The following is a 14,111-nucleotide window of genomic DNA, read 5'->3' as shown; positions in this document are numbered from 1 at the left end:
ATGTTAGTATCAGCATTAATGCCTCTAAGGTTTCTTTGACTCTCAGGGTGTTTTTCATGAATTTCTTATAGAAGCACTTTTGTTATTTTTCTTAATATATTCGGGCAAGTTGGCATTTTTTATCATAACAATGAAATTCATTTTTGCCATAAATATATCCATATTTTTTTAATGTTACAAAGGTAATAATGTCTTGTCCTGGATTCCACTATTGGCTTGAAATTTTGATTTTCAAAGTATTTCACTGGGTGCCCTATAAAGGGTTAAACCTGTTCACGTTTTGCTTCTGGGTACCATAATTATCTGGATTTTTCTGGGAAACATTTTCACATTTCTATCCAGCTGCCCTGAATCAATACTTTGCTGATTCTCCTTTCAATGCAATTTAGCTGCAAGTCTTTTCAGGCATCCCTCAAAAAGCACATCTACTTGCTTATTACCTTATTGCTCAGTTAGACTGGATGGAGCGCCTCTATGAGCAGCAAGCTTCAAGTTGGATTTAAGGCTGACCTTTGAACTTTCTAACACAGAGGTATAGGTCGTCCAAAGCATGTCTTTTTTAGCTCTATGTTTCAATGTACCGGTAATTAGCTGAAACACCTGAATGTAACCGTATAAGGAGGATGGACACGACGGAAGGAGCTAGACCCGGGTGGAGTAAGATAAAAACCTCCAGGAGTCTGCAAGGATGAGCTTTAGTTCCAGAGATTAACCAATATACTGCAAAAACTATCTACAAATAAGTAAAAATTGCTTAAATTAAGTTTATTTACCCTTAATTAAAGTAGATAAATAAGATGATTTCTGCACTTTAGACATAAGATTATTAAATAATATGCACTTGAAATAAGACAATGCAATTGCCCTTTTCTTATTTTAAATGTAAATTGTTTCATTGGCAAAGCGTCTCACTTACCTCCTCAATTCAAGGACAAATGCACTTATTTTAAGAACAAAATGGCTTAGTTAGATTTCCATTTTTTGCATTGTAAAGGCTTTTTTTTTTGTTACTGATGTCGATTATTCTGACCTCATTCCAACCGATCCCCAACATGGGCTGCCGATTGTTTGGGTCCGATTATTAAAGCTCGTAGTACTTTCTCCTCTCTTATTTACATCATTGAAATGACACAATCATGACGAAGGTTACTCAAGGATCAAATTAAACAAGAAAGAAACATTTATTAAAATGCACACATTGGCTGATAGAAATACGAGAAAAAAACTCTGATACCAGTTTATATTCAACCCCAAACATTAGTCAGCTCTGTAATGGAAGGCTTTAGATTCAGATGATTTCATTTATTTCAATGGCCTAGTCAAAGTCCAGAACTAAAGCCAAACAAGAATCCATGGAAAGAGTGATTTTCATGGACGCTTTCCAGTCAACCTGACTGAGCTTATTCAATTTCATGGAAGATATGTTTTAACCTGGTAGATTCATAATAAAAAGACATGAAACATAATGTTGCAACAAAATATTTTTCTAGTAATTAGTACAAAAAACAAGAGCTGACAAAAGTGTTTCCTTTTTATACTTCCTTGCTACTTTATGTCCATTAATCACACAAAATTTGGGGATTTAAACTCTAAATATCAGAAAGGTTTTGGGGTTATAAATACGCTTACAAATCACTATATGTTTTGAAGTTTAAAAAGAATTAGAGCTGTAAATAAAATAAAAAGAGACAGCTGTAACTCAGCCACGATGGATGCCAATAGGGGAATGTCTGCCAAACCACTTGACATCCCCGCTTATGACACTTGAACATCGTCTGTGGGTGCGGTGTGGGCATCCAGTGAAAGGGCTGGAGGTCTGCAATGGCTGCCATATACATGTAGAAACCCATACCAACCCTTTTACTATGGCTTCCAGGTCAGTATGAGGGCGGGCATTAGTCAAAAAAGCCACACAGAAACCAACGTCACAATCTGCTGAAAAAACAGAAACTCTAAAAATAAAAAAAAATGGACAAACATGCTGCTTTGACTAGCTGAGGGACACTGGAGGCATGAGATCAAAATGAATAGCAAATGTTTTCACTGCTGCCACAAGCTCTTATAACCAATATCAGCCCAGAAATCTGTCTTCAGTGAGAAACAGCTCATGTTCTACAAACCAGCACCTAATGGCAAACAGCAGTATGTTTGGACTGCTAGCCTCATTTCAGATACCAAAAAAGAAAAAATGTTTTGCCTCAATCTCACCAACATAACAGGCAGGACATACTTTTCCTGCATGATGGTATTGAAGTGACTCCACAGATCTGACCTATACTCTAAACCCAGAAAAAAGCAGAAGAAGTGACACGGGACAAAGTCCATCGTGAGCTACCCGTTTAGCCTTGTGACCACAATTCCAGTGTGGCATGTGACACAAGATGGAGCGATGCCCAAAGACACAAGTGGTGAAAGTCCAATTAACCTGCAGCCAAAAACAACAAATTCCCACTTACCCCAAAAACGCCAGTCTCCTCGTCTTTTGCCAAAGAAACGTCCCTTTGAATGATAGCAACTCCTACACTCTGCGGAATGAGAGACAGAGAGAGAGAGAGATATTTGAAACCCAGAGCTTTGTGGGCCTTATCCACGTGCTGCAGACTCCAAAACTCCCAAGCCTTCCTGGCACAGACCTGCCTCGCTACATGAAAACTCTTACACTCTTTTTCCTCTCTCGTAGTCTCTGTAATCTCCCCACCCTTTTTCCGATAGATTGCACTCTTTCCTTTGCTACTTTGTGCCTCAGACATCATGTGAAAAGTGGAGTAAAGAAGTGCTTTTGTGGTGTGTAAATTACCTAGGGCCTAGGCAGGCACAGTGGTGCTTATGGCCACAACTCAATTACAGCAATGTGAATCAGGTGGCAGCCTAGAAATCCCCTTAGCCTGATGCGCAAATAGGGACACAAAGGCGCCTTCATTGTCAGGACAGAGAAAAATCTAAAGTGGCGTGTCATCTCTTCATAGGAGAGGAGTCGCTGCTCAGATGAATGGCTATCAGACAATGAGTCAGCAACACTAATTCAAAGGGTGTGAATAATGCCATTTTGTACACGAAAGTTGCCAGACTATAATAAATGTTTGGAATCAGATCTAATTTCAGATCTACACTGGAAAGAAAGTCACATGGCATTAAGAAAAATCTGATAAATAGCACCTTTGTGTAGTAGAAAGCTTGGAAAATGTTTTGTGGATGGTTTTAACCAAAAACAAATAGATGAAAGTTACTGCTTGCTGAAAGGAACCTTGTTGGATGCCACTACTTCAAAGCATTGCCAAAATGGATAATCATGACCAATCATAGTCTAGAATAAGGTTATCTTTCTTAGGATGCTCTCCATGCGGTATCTCTCCGGCTCCGAAGGAATGAAGGAACAACATTGGGTCCTCCAAAGACCAAGAACAATTAAGAAAATTGCATCCTATTAGTAAAAGTTTTTACCCAAAAATTACCCTTCCTCAAGGCAGAAGCCACGCCGTTTACAAGCAAAAAATTAATTTTACAGCCGTTTGTTATCAGCAGCTCCCGAGGACAGTCAAACTGCTGCGTTCTAAATATAACACCTAAATATTTTAAAGTAATAACGCCCCTTGAACTTTCCCAGATTTTGTGACGTTTTTTGAAGGATCTCATTAATCAGAGGAAGAAAAAAATATAAATAAAAGCTTAATGCGCATTCTTTTTCAAAAGTCAAGTACAATAAAACAGAAGCCATTTCTAAAATGAAAGGGCATTCGGTTTTTGGTCATGTTGCCAGTAGAGAGTTTCCCACTCCAGCCATTAAGGGGGCATTAATGCACATCTTGATTTATCTACAACTCACAAGGGAATATAGCTGCAGCTAGCATGCAGATCCATGCAAGAAAGTACTTTTCTGGAGTAGAGTCCTGCAACAATGGATGCCGGACAAAAGAGGCAGCTTATTGCCTAATTTCTTATTACATATAGCCTCTCTGTGCATATTTACCATAGCAACATCGTGTAACGGGAATACATCAATGTGCATGTGTACAAATGGTCAATAAGCCGAAAAAATGGAGGCAAATGAGCGTGGGAACTAACAGTATAATAAAAAAAAAAGGGAAAAGTGTGAAAAGAGTGTAAAAAGGCTCAAGAAGAGTGACTGATTATACCTCACTGCACTAACAGTTACTGCGATAGTACTACTACTCCTTGAAACAGGCAGGGTTTCAATTAGAAGTGAGTCAGATTGGTCTCCAACAGAGAGGTCTAATTTCTCTGAGGCATTACAGCACGGTCCGTTCGATTAGACTTGGACTTAGGCTTAGACTCAACCTTATTTATCCCTGGGTCCAGTAGCTTATATAGAGTACAAAAGAGTTAAAGCAAGATGCCATTAAAGAGAAAAATACAACAGACAATAAAAAGAGTGTATATAGTACAAAAAAGCATTAAAATGTCATAATGTCCTGTAGAAATGTGGTGACCATATAAATAAGTGAACATTATACAGACTACGGGCTGCTTAGTGGAAACAGTGAGTGCCACTGCTGCCTTGCAGCAAGAAGATTCCTGGTTCAATTCCCGGTCTTTCTTTGTTTGCATGTCTCCCTGTACATGCATTGGTTCTCTTTGGGTACTCTGGCTTCCTCCCACAGTCCAAAGACATGACTGTTAGGTTAACTGTCCTGTTTGTCTCTGTGTTGCCCTGCGATTGACTGGCGACCTGTCCAGGGTGGAGATAGGCACCAACACCCCTCACAACCCCGCTAGAGATAAGTGTGACGGAAAATGGATGGATGTATATACGGACTACACAGTAGTTGACTTGGATTATTGCACTTGTAAATTAGTAAATTAGCACCTTATAAATTAGTTTAAAAAAATTACACGGGCTACACAATAGCAGGCATATGTTACTGCACAGTAAGAGAGTACAATATGGCACATGAGTGGGCCTTATTTAGTAGCTGCATCATTGGCCACCATCCGGCTTTCTGGTACTTCAGCGGAACTGCCAGTAGATGGCGCCGCGGCTGTTTATGTCCGCTAACCTGATGCTTGGGTTCTATTTAGGCTTAAACAATTCCAGTCAAGATGAATGCATGGAGTATGTAGCCTTGCTTAATCCACTAGAGTTTGGTCTCTTTGGTGTAACGTAACTATTCACCTTTAAGAAGAGTCTCAGGTATTAATATTATGAAATCTGGAATCAACGGTGTTACATAATAATGATGCAGCGTCACTCCCTAAAATGTTTAAAAAAACAATCCACTGGACTTTGTTTCCAAGTTTGATGACATTTTGCTTCGCATCCAGGAAGCTTTTTCAGAGACATAGACAGTTATGCAACATTGCCGTTCCAAAGGGGTGGACCCGTTAGTCCGTTTCAATTTGCATGTTTTGTAAGCAAAAACAAGGCTTTGTTGGGCTGCTGTATAAAACCTTGAACTGAAACTTATTCCTGACATTTTGATTTGAAAAGCTTCCCAAATGGGGAGCAAAGCGCCTTCAAACTTGGAAACAAAGTCCAATGGATTGTTTTTTTACTTTTTCGGAATGACTTTGACCTGGATGACCTGGGGGGAGAGAGATCTTTGCCACAGGGATGAGCGGAGCACTGAGATCTAGGCATACATGAAGCCCAATGGCTGAGGAGAGTAATGTGGGCGGGTTTTTCCCCTGAGGAGAAACGCTGCAGCAGAGCCACTGACTGAATGACAGCGTTCCTAAAGAAAAGCTCTCGCTGAAGTCAAAGGCTAAAAGTTCCTGTGATTCGCTCATTAGATCCGGGACCAAAGACTTTATCCACTATGGTTAGACGAAGCTCTTATCTATAGACGCTCCTCACATCATCTCACCACCAGCACCACTAACTGACAGCCGGCTGGCTTCTATGATGCTGCTCTTTACTCTCTGTTTATTTTTGGAATAGAGTAATTAGCCTTGGAATAGCCCAGTACAGCAAAGTATATTTCATTTTTGTTAAATATCTTTTACTGGATTGCTTTAGATAAAAAATTAACAAACAATAATCGGATCCAGAAGAACATATTGCAACACATTAGTTCCGTCACAGTACAGAATACAATGTTTTCAATTATTCCATTCATTCATTTTTAATCTTACATTAAAATTGAATTCCATTTATATTTTTAACGAACTGATAGCAGGGAAGTTATTCCAATTAATCATGTAGATAATTTCCCTGGTAGCTAGCTACTTTATGCAGTAACCTAATTACTAAGACATATGTTTTTTTTTTTTTTCGGGAGAGGTAACTAGTAACTGTAACTAGTTACTTTAAAAAAAAATAGCATTCCCACTTCTGATCATTATCTTAAATGTCCAGATGATTGAACAGTGGATTAAGTCCCAGTAACTGTTTGCGAGCTGCAATCTCCACTTAACGTTCAACATGGACTGATATCCACATCAGCTCAGTTCTTCAGGAAAACAATTTTCAGCACAATAAAAAAAAAGCTCTGGTTTTAATTAAACTATAAGCTACAAATATGAACATTTATTGGGATTATTTGTTACTTCACATAAGGCTAGATGGAAATCAAAGCGAAACTGCAGTTGCAATTAAAATATTTGAAAATTTTGCTACAAAGTAAAGATGGTCCACCTTTGTGTGATTGGACTTCTGTCTAATCCCAGCTGTTCTTTGAAGACCTGAGGGGTTTTTAGGGACCATGATCAGGCTGAAAGTCGGCCTGATCCAAAAATTCTCGCATGACTGGAAAGTCAGCCCGAAAAAGGCAAAATATCGCACACTGTAAAGCCGGGCGTACACTGCGATTTTCGGGGCGATTTTCCAGTGGTGCGAGAATCTTTCAATCGTCTTCCGACCGTCGTGGGCAAATCGCTCAGGGCGCATGCGCAAACAAGGATTCTTCTTTTTCTTCTTTCTCTCAGATGTAAAAACAGCAGCATGGCAGGGATGCAATGATGCTACTCTGTCCCTGAAATAATTAACATGAACGATGGAAAATATCAATGAATGATTCATCTTATATTAAGTAAATGATCAAATGTTAAGAAGCCATTTAGAAAAAACCTAAATGAAAAACTTTTCTCTTGTATCAAGAGTATCTTTCCATTAATATAAGGCCAATATAATGAATAAAACAATATATTACCTCATTCTGTTTTAAAAATTCATTGATCCAACATTAATAAATACTAAATAATTAACTAGGAACATGTTTTATGGTATAGCATATGGTTTTATGCATATAGATTTATAGTATAGCAATACAGGAACCTGTTAGTTTACTGAATAAAAATAAATCAAAGATGTGAAACAGATATGTAACACTGTCATTTATAGAAGGGGTATGTCGCTTTGACATACTGTCAGACTTTTTACCACTTCTTTTCCAGGAGTTGGACGCTAAATGTGATATGGCTCTCTGTTTTTAGTCTCTTCCAGTCAGTGCTGGAAGAGACTAACGGTTAAATGGGCGCTATTTAGGGAATGAGTTTATTGAGTATGAAGATTTACATACAGAATGGCATAAAGTGTAATCTACCTCCTTGTTGCTAAAAATAGACCTTGCACCAGACTATGAATCGACTAATGTTGCAGATAATCAGATCGAACAAATTTTCATCTAAAAAACTATTAACCATGATTTTAATATTTGTTCACTTCCCTAAATGACCATAAACTTTGATATTGTCCATTGGTTTGAATCCAAAGTGCTACTCCTCATGCAAAAAAAAAATCTTCCTTTCACCCAGACTGGTGGAAAGAGAGAGTCGCAAGGAGAAGAAAAAAATAAAACAAGCATGCAAAAGAAAATTTCTGAGCTCATTTAAGTTTTTAAGGCGATTCATTTTATCATGCAATTGATAATTGTTTATTATGACAGTGCTGGGTCCGGGAGGATGTTGTGGAAATGTTAAAATTAGGGTTAGGATAGGAAACAACAACTCAAACAATCCCACAGACCTACGCTCAGACCTTCATCTATAAATGGATGACATCTTGTCATGGCCCAAATGCAAACCTACCAAGATATGACCATCTTTCTAACCTTTATATGCTGAGAAAAGAGTCCAAAAAACAGAGAAGCAGCCAAGATGTTTAAGGTGACAAGTTGCAGAGTTGGTAATCTAGTGCAGGTCAACTTTTAGAGGCGTAATCCTGTGGTGAAGAATCTCACAATTAATTAATTATCAGCCGTAAGGCATCTTATATACATTTGTCTTGAGTCACACTATATGCCTAAATAAAAGAGGCCAAAAATAATTTGATCCTGATAAAATAAGGTTATATATTCCAAAGAGTTTTCTTGATAGTGAGTTGATCGTCCTTTTTGAGCCTAAATAGAATTTCAGCTTGAGCAGATGTGGCAATGGCAGGACAGCAGAACGACATTTCTAAAAAGAAATTTGAAATAATGTGACAACAAACCTTTAATTGCACGAAACTGGACCAAAAATGAAGCCTTTCTGTAATCTAATATGGTGATTGCTAAGCTATTGGAAATAATTAACTTTTATTGATACAAGCTCATTATTGTCAATAACTTAGCGATATTTAGGCTTTTAGTATTGACCAATGTTGATTTTGACAGAAATGTTATGGCTTTACATATCATACAGACTTTTTGTAGTGTGGGGTATTTGATCAAATGGAAGTCAAACAGACAAGAATAGTCGTCAGCAACAACAGCTGTGAGAACAGCATTTATTAACCAATGGGTTGCATGAACACAAAAAGAAGTAGAATGTTTCTATCAATATCAGATCTGGACTTTCTAATTCCGGATGTGTAAAAAAAAAGGTTTGAACTGTTGTTTTGAGTCCCTTTTCTAATTGTTTTATCTGATTTTCAGCATTAATTAGCAGCTTTTATTGAGAGCTTCCCTCATGCCCATTTAAACGTGGTACGTGGTAATCAGGTGATTATTATATGCAACAATTTCTGAGAAAAAAAAGAGACTTTATTAAAAGCAATATTTCAGTTTTATTTGAATTCTTTTTTGTAATCCAGGGTGGGATCAATGGCAGCTTTGCTCATGTGTTATACATTAGGAAAACAGAGCGGGTCTCTTCTCTGCTTTCTTTGCTCTGATTACACACAGGGCTTCCAGGACGAGGCAGCTGCCTGTGAGACGGTGCCGAGGGAAGCAGTGAGAGACTCACAGCAGCTCTGCTATCAGTAAAACGTTTGCTTCTTTCACATAAAGTAGCTAAACTCCCCAAAAACGCAAAAAAAAAGTCACGAGAGTCACTTTTTGGGCGGAATAAAAGTTGCAAAGAGAGTCTAAAAAGTCTCCAAATACAGTAAAAAGTCACTTAGTTAGTAACACTGGACTGTCGTCATCCGATTTCCTTCATTGCTGGAAGCAGCGCAGCGCACTGTAGCCTACAGTTAGCTTCATACTATTCAGACAGACAGACAGAAGCCTGTTGTGTTTGCTTTTCAAAATAAAGTACATTTTAACATTTGATGATGTTTGAATTTATTTCTAACTTTGTTTATGATTAGAATAATGCTATATTACATGCTACATGCTTTGAAGGTTGATGGCTTTTATTGTGCTGTGGTGGTGTGCAATGATCATTTACCAGTACCGCTGTAGGTATCAGATCTGCTCGGGGCCCCGCCCCTTCTTATAACATCAATATATGGCAACTCCTCTTGAACAAACTTTATTGAACTCGTTTCTTTAGTATTGAATCTCTTTTGGAGTTTCAACATATTATTACCCATATTTGCAATTATTTTACATTTCATTGGCGATCTAAAGTAGCTGAAAGTAGAAAACACTCATCATCAGTCTTGATGGAAAGTACTGCCTTCTATGACAGACTGAGCTCAGCCATTTAACAAGGTGACACAAAAAGTCTGAGCTTATTTTTATTCTTTTAATTAAGATCTGAGGGCAGCGGGTGTTAGGAATCCAGTTTGTGTGGGTTGTGTTTTTGTGATTTCTCCCTCGACCACCAGGTGGTGCCTGGTACTCGTTGGCCCTTCCACACACCTGCAGATGGTTGCCTCACTATCTGAGGACTCTTAAGCTGCTGACTGCCACTACCTCGACCCCAGAGTGTTTGCCAGTTTTGGGAAGATATTCCGGCAGACTGGATGTTTTGGCCTTCTTCCCCTGAAGGGATCGTTTGAGTTTCACACTGAGCAGGGGATAACTGTCCACACGAACCGTTCAAGTACTTCAGGAAATTTAAGTGGCAGTCAGCTCCATCGCTCCTCAAGGAACCAACCAAACCTGAGTAAACCCTGTCCGCCCTCCAACGAGTCAACATAATTCAGGAATTACCCACACCGACTGGATTCTGGGAAGGACACCTTTTCTGGAAACATGAGTCCCGTTTCAGTTTTTGTTTTTTTGCAAGTCGACGCTCAATTTTTCCGACTGGGCCTGAACTAAACTCAGAATTCCCTTCTCACTTCCAGTTCCGGTTCACCAGCGCTCAGAGTAACGCTGGATCCAACTCATTGTTCTTTCTATAAACCTGTTAAACCTTTTCTCTGGTTCTCTGAGTGGTTTCCTGCATGTGGGTCAGATCCCTTAAAAAAGAACATCACAGCGGAGTACAAATGGAACATCTTAAAAATGACTTTTGTAGATATTTGAGACGAAGAAAACAGTTATTCTACTTGTGGAAAACGAACGGTTGTTGTTGATACAAAGTTAAAAGTTGTGTAGCTTAATATGGCTAAGTAACCGAGCTAAAAGAGGCTAACCTGTTAGCTACTGAACACAGCTAGCTATAGGGCTACCCAGCTCTCCCCCTTTATATCATGGTGTTGCAGTTACTTTGTTCACCATCAATAGATTTTTTTCAGTTTTGTTATCGATCAGGTAAAACGCCATCTGTCATTAAATGTGCTATCAGACGCTGCGTGTTGTTATTATCGTTGTCTGGGAAACCACTGTGTTTCACATCATGTGGCGTAGCGTCACTGGCATGTGCAAAAACCGAGCAGATCTGGTATTCTGTCAGATCAGCGTACCCCGTCAGAAAAGCATACCCATAGTCATTAACCATTTATCCCTTTAATTTAACCCTTTAGTTTTGTACGAAAAATACACTTTAAACTACCTGAACGGGCGTTTGTCCCTTTAGTCATGTACAAAAAAAACAATTTAATTACTTACTTTTTGGTGTTTTTTGAAGCAAATGGCAATCTTACATTAAATTGTCTTTCTGTACATGACTAAAGAGATACATGCCTGTCGAGGTAGTTTAAAGTGTATTTTTCGTATAAATCCAATGGGATAAACGGGGATAAACTAAAGGGATAAAAGGGACTAGCATACACATATGCAAAGTTCATTCCTTGTGCATGCATATTGACTATAAGTATGCTGATCTGGCGGAACACTGGAAACACTGCTTGCCGTAAAAATGAAAAAACCCTTTGGTGTGCAGGAGCACATTAATGTTAGCTGTAGCATACCTTAAAGCTGTGGGACAAACACCACCATGGATGGTGAAGTGTCCTTTCTATTTACAATCAAGGTTAGAAGGACAAAGCACATGGTAATAAACCTTAAACATTCAGCTTTCCAAACTGCCACATCTTCGCCTAGAGCCAGTCACAGAGCTTAGTGTGAGCCCTACATGTGAAAACTCAAAGTCAAACTAATAGCACATGCAGTGTTTAGTTGCAGGCTGAATGTCAGTTTTATGAGCCTATTCATGAAATATTGCTTGTTTATGTAGCTAAAAGAAAGCACTTTAATGTGTAACATTCTGCGTGTGTGCAACACTGCTTTTTATCCCAACCCAACAATAAACCAGGCAGTTGATTTGCACAGGGGGCTTTGGCTTGGCACGTCCTGCTTAATTACACCCCCTCACTTCATGTTTGATTTTCTGAATGCTGCTCAAAATTTAGGGAGTTTTTTTTTTTTTGCTGCAAAAAATAAATCAATGAAGGACAAAGTGCATTAATGTGCATTTTTGATGGTGCATGTTCGAGGCTCGCAGCTACCCTGATGAAACCCGACAGCAGAAGCCCTGGGGTAATCGCCTCTTTATTCCTGCTGAAGGGTGAAAGGTACTCACTGCAGGAATTCACCTTTAGCATACTCTGCTGGAGCTCTGCCTTGTTTGCTCAAGACCTCACTAAATAGTAGACATAAAAAGATGGTCTTACCACCGCACCTGGCGCTGGATTCTGACTCATCTGTTAATGAGCTAAACGTTTTTTAGCCAAATCCCTCAGCAGCCCTGGAATTAGGACTCCAAGAAGCAACATCACCTCTTCTAGAGACACTTGCCTCAAATGATAAAAAGCAGCCTACTTGCAGCGTGTGCCTACTTCAGGACTGGCAGCCCTGCGGCGACAGTCATGAGCTCACATTTAAACAGACACGATGTGTTGTTTTAACTTGCTCGGTTTCATAAAATTCCTCCAGCCACATGCGCACGCACACACGAGAGAAGATAAGCCCTTCTTCCTGAGACTCTCACTCTCGGCGGTGGAAAGCCCCTTCAGTGACACAGAGATCACATAACCTCCCCTGACACTGGAAGACAAAACTCCCATTGGAAAGATGCAGATTCACACACGCTGAGTGCTGGCCGAGGCTCCAGACTGCCGTTGTCCTGAAGAGCCGAAGAACAAAAACAACAAGGAGGGTCAGGAGAGCCCCCCCCAGCGGAATGGCAAACAAGTAAGATGGAGATCCAGACAGACAGGAGGCAACGACAGACGACTTCCATATGGAGCATTTCAGAGCCAGAGATTATCAGAGGAAAGGTGAATCTGACAAATGCTCAAGATGATTGTGACTAAAATCTCAGAAATGCTTCTGGCAAAAACATAATTGTCTAAAAATGATCTAAGTGATCGCACCCTGAGTTAACAAAAACATCCATATCAGGATCACAGCGTCTGTTAAAACAGCTTTCAGTCAGTCTTTAGCTTTTATTCACCGTGGAGTAAAAGCAGCAGGGAAATGAGCAAGGCACAGATAGGGTGAAAATCCAAACCTTGGAAGAGGCTTAGATGCAGGGATGTTAATCATTCATTAGTGCCAAGTGACCCTTATTATAAAACCATCTCTGTTGTCATTATTCCTGCAACATAAAATCCTGGCTTGTTAATTCAAACCCAGGATGTTGACAATAGGCGGCCTACAGAGGTCTTAAAAGCCACGGCCCGTCTCGCAGTTGGCCTTTCAGATGCAAATGAGGGAACTGTTCTGGGTTTACGGGCCTGGTAGGAAATGATTTAGGGCGACACCGGCGCTCTCAGCCTTTATGTCGGGGTTGGCCAAGGGGGCTCATACATCAACCCTGACCATTAATCAATTAGCGTCTCCTAGCCACCTGTCGGACACACTGGCGCACAAAACATTCCTGCCCTTGGGCTGTTGCTAGACGATGCGCAGCTATTACCTTCCAAGCCCTCCACATGCCCCGCCCTCTCCCCATTGTGAGACCAACCTGATGGATTACATAATCACACCCAAACACCATGATGAACATCAAGGGTTGTTTTTTTTTAAGAGAAGCAAACCAGACTCAAAGCTGCCAAAGAAGGTGACTTTTTTTTTTTTTTGTCGTGCATCCGTTCTTCTCCGTCACAAAACAGAAAAGAGCGGGCAGAGCACGATTGATGTCCATCTTGAGGGAGAATCAATAAGCTGACAGCTATTCAAAAGTGCTGAATGCACACCGACACTCTGTCCTCCTTTATTTTAAATGCACCTGCCTCCAGCCTCGTATTGATAGCAGTTTGATATTGATGACGCGTCACCGTAGCCAAATACTCCTGAGATTGAAAACTCCAAAGTGTTGAAGGGGGTGGGGTCTCGGTGACATTACTACAGAAAAGGGTTGTTTGTTTTCCCACTTGGAGCTACTGATGACACGCAGCGAAACAAACATGAGAGGTGAACCAAATCAAGATCCAGCCTGACTGATACAATTAGTACAACCAGTAGAAGAAGAAGAGAAGGTTTTGGTTCTGGTTCAGAAATCAGATTATCTCATAACAACAAAGAAAATGTTTTGAGAGCACCATTGCTGTTTTCAGAAATGTTCTTCCATTTCATTTATTTAAAATATATACACACTAGGGATGCACGATATAATGGGCCCCCTATCGGTATCGGCCTTAAAACTGAATATCGGACATCGGCCACCCCACCGATATT

At 39.8% G+C, this 14,111-nt stretch overlaps 1 protein-coding gene across 2 annotated transcripts in view; it reads right to left on the bottom strand.

Annotated features, from left to right (window-relative positions):
- rara (retinoic acid receptor, alpha) overlaps positions 1 to 14,111 on the bottom strand; it is a 269,315-nt gene that overhangs the window by 222,016 nt on the left and 33,188 nt on the right. The window contains exon 2 of one of the 2 annotated variants that reach the window (XM_015384768.1): positions 2,457 to 2,525. The exons of the other annotated variant lie outside the window; for it this stretch is intronic. The gene's annotated coding sequence lies outside the window, so the exon portion shown is untranslated. The remainder of the gene's footprint in view (positions 1 to 2,456; positions 2,526 to 14,111) is intronic. 2 annotated transcript variants of the gene reach the window in all.

The sequence above is a fragment of the Cyprinodon variegatus genome, unplaced genomic scaffold (genome assembly GCF_000732505.1).
Source record: "Cyprinodon variegatus isolate N-32 unplaced genomic scaffold, C_variegatus-1.0 Scaffold322, whole genome shotgun sequence".
NCBI lineage: Eukaryota > Metazoa > Chordata > Actinopteri > Cyprinodontiformes > Cyprinodontidae > Cyprinodon > Cyprinodon variegatus.
Note: the sequence above shows the minus strand (reverse complement) of the source record. Positions and strands in the feature narration are given on the sequence as shown.